Source organism: Kogia breviceps, chromosome 2, assembly GCF_026419965.1.
Source record: "Kogia breviceps isolate mKogBre1 chromosome 2, mKogBre1 haplotype 1, whole genome shotgun sequence".
Lineage (NCBI taxonomy): Eukaryota > Metazoa > Chordata > Mammalia > Artiodactyla > Physeteridae > Kogia > Kogia breviceps.
The window spans coordinates 101,837,747-101,850,131 of NC_081311.1; the positions used below are offsets into that span (position 1 = coordinate 101,837,747).

At 41.2% G+C, this 12,385-nt stretch overlaps 1 protein-coding gene across 7 annotated transcripts in view; it reads right to left on the reverse strand.

Moving 5' to 3' along the window:
* NCKAP5 (NCK associated protein 5) overlaps window positions 1–12,038 on the reverse strand; it is a 1,012,185-nt gene extending 1,000,147 nt beyond the window's left edge. For 6 of the 7 annotated variants that reach the window (XM_067025888.1, XM_059055602.2, XM_059055601.2 and 3 more), the window contains exon 1: window positions 11,755–12,038. The gene's annotated coding sequence lies outside the window, so the exon portion shown is untranslated. The remainder of the gene's footprint in view (window positions 1–11,754) is intronic. The other variant, XM_059055604.2, reaches the window with a different exon arrangement.
* Between the last annotated feature and the right edge of the window lie 347 nt (window positions 12,039–12,385).

Below are 12,385 nucleotides of genomic sequence, written 5' to 3' on the forward strand. Positions count from 1 at the left end.
TCATAATTGGTTCTAATCCATCGGCACAGTGAACTGCATCAACCTGTGTTCCACTCACACTCTAAAATATACCTGTAGCTGCATGAAAACTACTCTTCTTCCTTCTATCTACTAATGTATTATCTCTTTTTATGACCCCCTCAATTCTACTACTTCCTGCTCAGGTCCATGTACCTGTCTCCCTTCCTTGAATGGCCTCTGTCCTCATTCACAGTCAGCATTGACTGTGGAATCACTCCTGTTTACTCACATCTGATCTCCTACCCTCTGACCACTGGGTCCATGGCAATGGCTGCTTTTAACTTCTTGCATCTTTGTTCCATAGAGCTTATTAATTTAGATCTACAAAGTCCATAGACGGAAGAGGCCTTGGAATCCTCCAGCTCACCTTCCTTCTCAATAAAGACCATCCCATCACTATCTGATCACCTCTGGAGACAGGGAACTATTTCATATGGCTCCAGTTTCAGCCTGTGAATTTCCAGATGATCAAAAGTTCTGCCTAACATTAGGCCACAACTGTTTCTCTTTAACTTCTACCCTAAGTAGTAGTGGAAGTTAAGTTGTATTCTCTTGAGTAAATTCAAACACCACCTTTACCCTCACATATTGTTAGTGGAAATAAAAATTGGGGCAACCACCTTGGAAAACTATTCAGCAGTATCTCCTAGATTCCCTGTGATGCAGCAATCTCACACACATACACACTCAGATATGTGTATGTTTGTTCACCAAGGGATATGTATGTACTAGAATATTCATAGCAGCACTATTTGTCATGGTCCCAAATTGAAAACTATCCAAATACACCACCAATAGTAGAGAGACTATATTATGATATAGCCACACAATGGAATACTATACAACAATGAGCATGAAAGCTCTACGACTAACCACAGCAATGTGGATGAATCATATAAATACAATTTGAATGAAAGAAAATTATACATACTGGTGATTCCATTTATATAAAGTGTAAAAACAGGCAAAATTAATCTATGCTACTGGAAGTTCTCATGATGATTACCTGAGAGGTGTGATTACAAGTGAACTTAAGGAGAGTGCTGGTGATATTCCTTGGTCTGAAAGCTGGTAATATTCACTTTGTAAAAATGTGTCAAGCTGTATACTTATGTGCACTTATCTGCCATGTATATTATACTTCAAAAAAAGTTTTAAACTCCTCTTTCTCCTCCAAATCACCTGAATAAACCAAATTTCTTTAGCCATTTCTTATTGATATGGGTTGTAGAAGGGTCAAGATCCCAGTCAATTTATAAAACCGTTTAGTTTGGCAAAGCTCTGATCATTCATTTGGAATTCAACCATATTGATTGGTTTATAGTATTCTTTGCATGTCCCCTGTGAGATTAACTCCTTTTCTCCAATATGTTGTGAACCCCATAAAGACAAGTATTTTTCCCTTTTGATTTTCTAGTAGCACATATATTCAGAATCCATCGTATGCTCAGAAAATACTCTTTTCCCTCCTCTTCCTTAGCAAGTACAGATAAAACAGATCAAATTTACATGGGGTCTATTTGATTAAACAATCTAAGTATTTTCTTCCTTCTTTTCCCCAAAGAAAGGCTTAATACTACTTCATCCAGTAAAGCCAATGATCTTTCTCTTCCCTCAAGTTGATCTAAGAATTGACCTTTGCCCTGATTTATGAGCCCTTTTCAGATGTTTCCATATGGTGAGGTGGGGACAATCATTAGGCAGACCCCTCTAAAACACTGATTCAGTATTTACTTCCATTCCTCCCGTCTTCATCAGCCAGAAATTGACCTCATGTCTGAACCCCTCTGTTATAGTTTTTTCTTCTCAGGGAAAAAACGTACTACTTTGGACACTGAGAAAGAAGCATTCTTATTCATGTCAAGTTAGTGGCATCCTCCTTCCGGAAGGGCTAAGTAGAAGGTGAGATAAATGAGCCCTAGAACACAGGCCACATCTCTGATGCAAAGAAAGAATCCTGGGTTCTCAATAATGGAATGAAAATAATGCCTTTGATGTCAATAAGCCTTCTGGCTGATAACTTATCTTCCCAGAGCAAATACTGCCAAGGAAATCTGCAGACATTCACGTCATGAATGTTGGTTTTTCTCTCTGCTTGCAAACTCATTTGCACACTTGGCACCTGGCATGCTTGGTTGCCGCATGAGGTTTGTGGAATTTTCTTTTCCCACTTTGCACAATGTTTTTCCAAGGGAATATTTACGGGCATCAGTCACTTCCCTGGACAAATGGTAAAGAGAGAGGCCAGTCTCCTAACGGCGTTCATATTCCCATCACCTGGCTGCCTGTATAACCAATGGTTCAGTCTACAGAAGCACAGCTTGTCCCAGCCCAGGTTTCATAGATAGGTAGGTAGGTAGGTAGATAGAGAGGTAGATAGGGAGATGGATGAGAGAGAGAGAGACAGATAACAGAGAGAGAGAAGAAGGGGAGAGAGAGAGAGGATAGGTAATAGACAGACAGATGAAGAAAAGAGATAGAATGAAATTATGAATCTGCAAAGATTCTTACCAAGCCAATTGAGGAGCTATCTGTAGAAAACTGCAGACACATGTCAGTTTATAAAGACCATACAAAACAGAGAAGGAAGATCTCAGAAAGCCACTCATGCAGAAACTATTTAATCAAAGAGTAAAGACAATTACAACATCTGTTAATCTTCTGTGGAGGTTATAATTAAACGCTTTGGAGAAACCCCCTTGCAAGGGTGATCCTTCAACATGTGTTGTGAAGACACACAGCACTGTGCAGTGACGAGTCACTTCAGCACTTTGGGAGAACGGCACTCCTGGAGACCTCAGACACTGCAAGGGCCCTCGCACTCACAGCCTAGACCTGCGCCCACTGTCCTGGGGGAGGGACTTTTCTCCTTAGCACTGTGCATGACTGTCTGCGTGGTGAGTCAGACTGAAGTCACTGTGTGTTAAGGAATAACAGGATCACGGGGCCAGAAGCGGCCTGTGACTATCTGATCCCCACCTTTCGCTTTGCAGATGGAGCCACTTGATCCCATGTCATACAGCTGGCTTGTGGAAAAATGTTTACAAACAGGGTTGTTCAATTCTCCATCCAGATTTCACTCCACTCCACCATTCTGCTTGCTCTTTTGGTTTCTCCCTTACTCTGGCTTGAAATCTGGATGTGTTCTTTGTTTAACAGGATCAGCATTAGAATGAGGCCGAGGGTATTTGAAGTTTATGGAGAGGTAGAGAACTGAAATGATTCACTTCTCCAGTGCCTGGTCCATCGCCAGTGAGAAACACTGACCACCATCACTTCTCCACTCGGCTTTCTGAGGAGTAGGAAACAGAGAAGAGGTAAATTAAGATAAAGAAGGAAAAGAACCAAAAAAAGAGGATGAGCAAAGAGAGGGAGAGATGAGAAGAGAGATGACTGAGAGAGACAAGGACAGAGAAATAAGGTGGGGTAAAGAGAGAGAGAGAGATGGAGAAGAGGAAGGGGGGTGAGAGGAGCTAGGGAAGGTGGTCCAGGGGTTCAAGAAAAAGGCATCAAATTAAGACCCCATCAAAAGGACCTGAACACACTTTACACCCACCCAACTTCATAACCTGGTTACACTGTACTTCAAATAAGCAGGTCTATGCATACAAAAGACCATGGGATTTGGCAGTTTTGCCAAACAAAATGCAGAGGTGATAAAACCAGGGGGATCACATAAACAGACACGAGGTATTGAGCAATGAAAAATATGTTCATATGGGGAGAACATAATAAATGTATTCACGGTCCAGGAGATAGGGGTGGGCAGCCTCCTTGTTAGCTGTTTTGGGCTACAAATATTTGTATGTGCCAAAATGCCGAGTAAATGGGGTTCTTGACATTTGATATCGGGATTAAACCACAAGTCCCGATGAACAGACACATGGGGCTGACATTAGACCTCTCATTTCCCTTCAGCAATCACCTGCTTACTTCAACGATAAGGAGCCAACAGTGACAGTACCAGTCCCCATGTACTGCAAGTCTAATTTTGTGTGGGCACTCTTCGTACTTTATCTCATTTAATCCTCACAATGATAAGGAGGTAATATAATCTAACTATCTGGGTCAAAGTCTTACTCTGCAATCTGGAACAAATTAACCTCTCGGTACCTTGGTTTTGTCATCTATGAAATAGAATTGATAGGAATATTTATCTCAGAGGGCTATTTTGAGGATTAAATGAGACAATATAAATGGAAAGCATGACAGGGCCAGACACATTGCAAGCACTTAATAAATATCAGATGAAATCATTGTTGATATTACTACATTTTATGGATGAGGAAACCAAGCTCAAAGAAATTAAATAACTCCCAAAGTTGATGGAGATCAGAACAGAGGCTGGAACTCAGGTCTATCCAAGGGTAAATGTTACATGTGCACGAGCTATGGCTATTTGTTTTCTGTTACTCTATCTGTATTAACTGACTCCAAAAATCCTGGTCTTTCTGGTGTATAATGCAGCCTCTCAGTGAAAGGGTATCCAAAAAATTACCAGCTCAAGCTGGGAAACATAAAGGGGCACATTACTCAACGCAAGACATCTTCCTCTTCCCATTCTCTTGTCCTCATCAACAAGGGAAGAAAATAAATCTTGTCCATCCTCTTCTTCAGTTACTCTCACACCCTCACACCTATAGAGCCCCCATTGATGAATGCCATGAGTATTGATACATGACTGGAACTAAACAGGCACTCACTGAATCATTAAAACTTTCGTAAAAAGAAATGTCTTGCCTTTGTTCCCTGTGTCCACAGGAATGTCGAATGCCATGAGATTTGAATGTCATCAGTTGAGTTGTAAAAAGGAATGTTTTCAGAAGTGTAAGAATGGAGAGGAGAAAGCACTGAAGTCTGAAAATTTGCTTATATCTGTCCATTCACCAAATATTTGTTGGGCACCTACAATTTACCAGCCACTGTTCTAGGTGCTCCGGCTACAATATTAAACAAGATAGACACAGATTCTGCCCCTATGCAACTAAAGCCTAGACAGGGAGACGTTCTGAATCCAATAGTTGACCATATATTTAATTACACTAGTGATACGTGCTATGCAAAGCAAGTACCTGAAGCTATCCGAATCTATAACAAGGAAAGCTCTCCTGAGGAAGGAACATTCAGGCTGAGCAGGAATTGTCCCAGTGAGGTTGCAGGGGGAGGGGGAGCCTTCTAAGGAGAGATTTTGGTGAGTAGGAGAAGCTGAAAACAGGCCAGTGAGTAGGGAGAGAAGAGCTCTGTGCTAACCCACCAAATGACTCTAGAAAAGTCAGCTCAAGTCCCCACAACTCTTTCCTTCACGGCAACATAGCATGATGGAGCACTTAATAAGGCTCTCCAGCTCTCACGATTCCTCTAGATTCTCTTTCCCTGTGTCTGAATCGAGGGTATACCACAGAGTGAGATTCTGGTCCAGGTGTAGGGAATAGAAAACCTATTTTGTTGAGTGGGGCTCACTCAAATGTAGGAAGCAAGTATAAACTGTCCCTAGGATAGGGGAACCATCATGTTTTTCCTGCATATTCAATAGACAATATTAATTTCCCCAAAAGGCTCAGCGTCCAGGGCTCTAACTCCAAAAGAAAGGTCATTTACAGATTTTATGACCTGGCATCCAAAGTCCTGGTTTGGTGGATGGGCTGAATTCTCCAGTGAATGATCTGAATTCTCCAATTTTCCCTAACACTGAAAATAAAAAGTTAGGACTTCTAATTTCTCCAGATTTAAAAATATACAATACACTTTACAAAGATTACTTTGGTAGTTTTCCTGCTATTAATCAAGTATCCTAAAAACAATGGCTTCTTTCACAAGGTACCTATTACCATTGGTCTGTATGTGAAATTTTATTCAGTTTAATAAGGCCCTCTACTGGCAATCTCCAAAAACACAATCTCTTTCAAATTATTTTCTAGTAAACTCTTTTAACTACTCCCAATAACAAAGTATCTCACATTCCTGATCATGTAAATCTGGGCTGAAAAAATGAGAAGAAAATGAGAAAGGGAAGAAATTCTCTTCAAGTGTCATTTCAAGTGGGCCGTTCATTTACCTGTTCATAAAATAACATTACATGAAGCATCATTTGCTTTCCTCTGATGAAACTATTCTAGATGTCAAAGGTACTCAGAAACAAAGGCTATTTCTTACACTAAAATCTATGGAGTATTCATGGAACCATAAAACTAAATTATGAATGTTATTTACAAACTACAATAAAAACATCGTTTCTGTCCATTTACCCACATATGAGTAATTGACTATAATTAGAATAAATGAAACGTTGAAGACAGGCCTTTTAAATTGCTTGCGATATGTCACAACTAATAATTAACTTCTCCTGCTTGACAACTGACCAAACAAAAACACAAAAAACAGTATACCGTGACTTAAGAATTTATCCATATAAGAAGAATGTTTGAAAAGTTATCTTTGACACATTTGTCAAATGGCTGTTGGAAAATTTAATTATAGATTCCTAGAAAACCAAGTCAGTGTTTGAAATAAGGCAATTAACTTTAGGAAAAATATTTTTAAGAGAAAGGAAATACAAGAATAAATTATTTGACTCAACAGTAAATGTTATTTACAATCATGATAAAAATAAGCACTGAATAGACATTTAATCAAAACTGTGATATAATTCCATTGGAGAACAGGAAGGGTGTAGGAGGTATAAGAAATATATATTGTAATCTATCATAATACAAGGTAAATAATTGGACATTATAACTAGATATAAAAAACATTATTTAAAAATAGTACAGAAAAAACAGCTAAAAGACTGTCCGATATGTATATCTTCATATATATATGCACTGTTTATATATATGTAAACATTTTAGAACTACCATTTAATATGTCAAGTGACATATGTAAATACATAAGATATATAGTTATTATTTATATAGACATTTTAGTACTATTTGGTTTTCTAAATTATGAGCATGTATTACTTTGATTTTTTTTGTTTCTAAAAACAGATCAGCACTGGAAATGCGACCCACTTAGGACATATCTTTTGGATTGGCCTGGATCAGTGTTCTATGTTTCCAGATTCAATTTGTCAAATGAAGCAAGGTCCCTTCGGGGAACAGTTTGTCAGACACATCTTGTCAGCAACATGTTTCAGAACTAACAGCTCGTCTTTCAACATCATAATATGTATCTGCCGTATTATTATCCAAGCTTATGTTCCACAATGGGTTTGGGGCTTTCTTCTTGAACTCAGCCCATTGGGTTCTTATAGTGCATCCAAATTCTACTCAAAGGAATCACTAATCCAGAAAGTTTATTTCTAAGAGGAGAGATCTGGTTTCTTGCCCTGAAAATACCACATTAATTTATGTAACTACTGGGAAGTACCTTGTGTAATTGAGGCTTCCAAAAGGACAGGACACACTTCATTAGACAAGTATGTATGGGGGGCACAGTAAATGTTGTGGGTAATGTTCTATGTATCCAAGAGATTTATTGTTTCATCTGTAAAGAAAGCACAATTGGGAATCTAAAATTCCAAAGGCATTAAACGTTGTAGAATTAGAGAAGCAGAGAAAAATAAGGCTATAAGGCATCTTGTGTTTAACTGGTTCTATGACTTGCCAGTGTTCAACCTCAACCATTCTGGCTATTTAAACCCACTATCACAAAACACTACCACTTCCCTTGGTAAACTTTTCCAGAAACCAACCAAATGGCCAACCATTACTTCCAATTTTTTGTTAATCTAAATCCCCTGAATTATACTCTTGACCAAGCTGAACTCAGCCTACCCATGCATATACCGAGACTGCAAATAATCTTGATGTTGAGCCGTAAACTCGGCCCAACCTGCAAGGGGATTCTTGTCCGAGATTCAGAGAAAAACAAAAATACCAAAGAGCTGGGCATGGGCTTTGACCCTCTGCAAGACTAGAAAATGTGAACCATCACTTCAGTCGGCTGGTACCTTGAAGTCTTTATCTGATTTGCTGCTCTCCAGTACCATCAGTCCAGGGGAAGACAAGAAAAATCAAAATTCCACCATAGGAAAAGCTCATGAGAAAGACTGCCTTCCATGTGTCCAGAGAGCCATACAATGAAAGGTTAAGAGTATGGGCTCAGGGTTCAAATCCTGCCTCTGCCTCTTTTACTGCCCATGTGACCTTCGCACATTACCTCACCTTCCTGAGCCTCAGTATTCTTGCCTGGAAAATGAGTATAATGATCATGATGAGACAGCACCTGCGAAGTGTTTAGAAATGTGCCTGGTATACAGTCATCACTCAGTAGTGATTATGGGGAAGAAAATTTAAATCTTCTCTTAGAGTACCCATCAAGCACACATTCATACATTGTTTTTTCATTTGTTTGTTGGGAATTCACTCTGTGCCAGGTCCCTAGCTAGGCATGAGATTACAAATTTGGCAAGGGTCTGGAGGATAAATTGGGTGGAGAGGGAGGTGCTGTGGGCAAGAGTGTAAAGATACTGAGGTGCTAAAGAACATACAAACCCAGCATGTTTAGGTAACAGAAAGCAGCTCCTAGTAGCTAAGACAGGAATTCCCACCCGAATCATCTGAGGAACTTTTTAACTATTCCTGGGTCTGAATCACACCTTGGAAATGCCGATTCATTAAGTCTGGGGTAGGACATGAGCACTGGTAAGGCGACAGTGATGGTAACAGCTAATACTCATCAGTACTTAAATCTCTGCCTGTTTTAGCTATATTGATGTGTAGCTAAGTGTTTAGCTAAGTGTTTTAGCTATATTAATGTATTTAATTCTCCCTATACTCCCATAAGGTAGGCACTCTTACTAGACACATTTAAAAGATGAAAAGCTGAAACAGAAAAGCCAAGTGAATTAACCAAGATCATAAAGCCGGCCAGTGATGAAAGCAGGACTTGAGCCTGGGCAGTCTGGTTCCAGAACCCAAGGCCTCAATCGTTCCACTATGCTGCCCCTCAAGCCTTGATGGAAGATATAGATGGACTGTCACGCCAGGAACCTCCAGGGCAGACACACAGTACATGCGAGGGAGTGGAGAGAAATGAGGCATGGGAGGTTGGCGGCATCACATCAGGAATAGCCCTTGTTTGCACACCGGGCAGTCTAGCACTGAGAGCTTTCAACCAGAGTGAAGAAGAATTTCAAGCCACTCGGCACATTTACATGATGTTTTTGTTAGCCATGTGCAGAGGCATGGGTGTTTGATGCAGGAAAGGGGATACTTAAGATAAGCAATTCACTACTTTACTTATTTGCTGTTACACATTGAACTACTATACTACTATACTCTGTACTAGGTGCCGTGGATATAGGAAGTATTGAAATATAGCCCTAGCTTTTGATGGAAAGAGGTTCTTAACTAGGTAGCATAGAGCTTCAGATCCCACAGCAAAAAATCAACACAGGATACCAAAGAAGGCTCCAAAGAAGAAAATCATCACTTCAACTTGAAGAATCCTCAGAGGCACCACATAGGCAGGGGTATCAGGGGCAAGGAAGGCTCCAGAGAAAAAGAGGAATGCAGGGTGTTAGTGGAATCTAGTTGAATGTTAGCACTGGAGGTCCAGGATGCAGTGAGAGAATGAGGGTGAGGGGTAAGAATCCATGAGAAAGTAAAGTTTCCACAGGCAAGAGGAGCCCCAAAGAGGGGGAAGACAAGTAAGGTATGGTCAATAAAAGAAGTTTGAGACTTGCAAGTAAAGCAGAAACACAAAATGTCAGAGCTGGGAAACACCTTCGGTCTCTCAACCTGCACCTGATGCAAAGTGCCTTCTGTACTATTCCACTGCCTGAAATGCCCGCTTGCCTTTAGGTCATCAACTGTCGAATAATCACAGAGTGCTCTTTGGTTCTCTAGCCAAAATAATGAGGAACAGAGTTGTTAAGAAACATAACCAGAGCCTAAAACAAAATAGGAATGTTCTCTCTTTACCAGACCACCTTCATCTATATACCTTCACACAGCCCAGCTCCTGCAAGAAGGCTAGGAACCACACATGGGTCCTATTTCTTCTACAACCTGGAACAACTGAAATGTGAAATGCATGCGGGGACCAGCACGGGAGGCTGGGTTTCTAGTTGGAGCTCTGCCATGGTCTTGCTGGGTGACTTTGGACCAATCATTTCCCCTCCTCATGCCTCAGGTTTTCTTCTGCAGAAGATAAGCTTTGAATAATGGTTTGGAAACTGTTATAGTAGCACGTCCCTTTCTTTAAGTAAAAATTCACAGAAAGCATTGAGCTTTAATACATAAAACATATCCAGCGCTAACTAGTATATAGAGGATGGGTAAACAACAAGGTCCTACTGTAGAGCACAGGGAACTATATTCAGTATCCTGTGATAAACCATAATGGGAAAGAATATGGAAAAGAATATATATATGTATAACTGAGTCACTTTGCTGTACAGCAGAAATTAACACAGCATCGTAAATCAACTATACTTCAATAAAATTTTTAAAAACTCATATGCAAGAGAGTGTGCTCTGATGGAAAAATCTGGAGCTGACAAACACGGAGAAGGAGGCTGCCCACCTTAGAACTCCGTGGAAAACAGTCGAATGTTTTAGGAGTTTTCAGGCACTGGCTTCTTACAATTCTCTGAGACCGGAGAAAAAGGGGAAGGCAGGGAAGGCTGCCCCTGCTCTTGCGGGCTGGTGACGGAGCCGCCGAATGGAGCAACAGCTGGGTCTCCTGTATGGAGTCCCGGGGGTCACGTGCAGGAGGTAACGGACTAACGGCCACTTGCCAATCCTCGCAGCAGGGCTCTCAGGACTGGACGGCAGACATCAGCCGGATGCGCTACTGATTACAAGGGGCTGAATTCACTGCAGGCGCTCAGGTGCAAACCCAGCAACAAGAAGCATGCGGCAGAAAGACAAATCCACGTGGCTCTGACGCAGAACTTCCAGGTGGCCCAGGGCAACCGGGATGAGAGGGGGCCCGGGTTCAGGCTGGCGGCACACAGATCCCACCCTTCCTATTCCCCAAAGAATATTTGGAGAGTTTGAAAGCGTTGGGAGGCAAGTGAAAGCGAGGATGTGGATCTCACGTCCCCACCGAGCGGAGTGTCAAAGTTGAACTTTTTCAGCAGTACCTGCATTCAGGTTCCCAGAAGACAAGTCAGAACAGCAAACATTTCTCCAGGTACTTAAAGGGAAGAAATCCAGATAGAAACGGTTTGCATTTCAAAACATTTGTCTATACTTTCGAACTCCCTGAGAATGAATGAGCTTATGTGTGTGCATGCGTTTGCGGGGGAGGGTGTAGGCAAGAAGGGAAGGAGACATTGAACAACACGCACATATTAGAAATCTATAAACCACAGGAATGATCAGAGATGAAAATCAAGAGTGGGTTTTCCCTTCCAGCACACTGGTTGATTAAAAATTAGTCTTTACAGTTTTCTATTAACATTCTTAGGTCAACCTAATAGTTTCCGTATGTTTGGTGGCTTTTTATTAAAAAAAAAAAGAAAAAAAAAAGAAAATTGCCAACCTCCCTGCAGAGGCAAATGGGGATCAGGAATTCAGTACCCTGTTATCTATGTGCCCAGTCCTCTGCACCTATCCCCTCAACCTCAGCGCACTGTAATTACTACTTGAAACAAATGCATACTTGTGGCAGTGACAGAGCCCGGAGAAATACGTACACATCACCATCTTACTTTAAAAGCAAAGCAAGCTGTATAAATACGAAAAACTGTTATAAGAGTTTTTAAAATTCCAACAGTCTTACTTGTCAGCTCTGCAGTCAACACATCTCACAGTCCTGGAGACAAACACAGGAACTGCAACAACTCTCTCCAGCGAAACATTTCCTCCCGGGTTGATCCTCTGTTTATTTGTGAAGCATGAAAAGGCCGGGCTCACAGAACACGCGCAGTTTTTCTGAACAGCCGAAGCGGCAGCAAAAGTTCCTGCCGCGAATTCGGAGCAAGTTTGCGGAGATCCGCTGCTCCCAGGGCTGCGGCTCCGGGGTTGCTCAGAGCTTGTAAATATAAGCTCCGTGGACAAAGTCCCACATGACATCACCGGCAGCTGCTTATTGTTGAGTCTTTATTAACTGACTGTCAAAAAGAAAGGAGGGGGTGGGGAGCAACAGTATCTTTTCTGCAGCAAAAACCGGGCATCTCCGAGTGGATTCCGGTGATGCAAGCGTAAATAATCCCATTGATTCAAATTTTCAAGAGCCTGGTTTCCCTCAGGTCAGATAGTTTCCCCTGAAAAAGGCAGAGAATCGCCTCCACCGATTGACGCTGCCTAAACTGAAGCCATGGAAGAGCCAGCGGGCTCCTAACAAGTTGTTACCCACCTGTTTCCAGTTTGCTTCAGAGTCTGACGATTCATGAATAAATGAGTTATTAGTT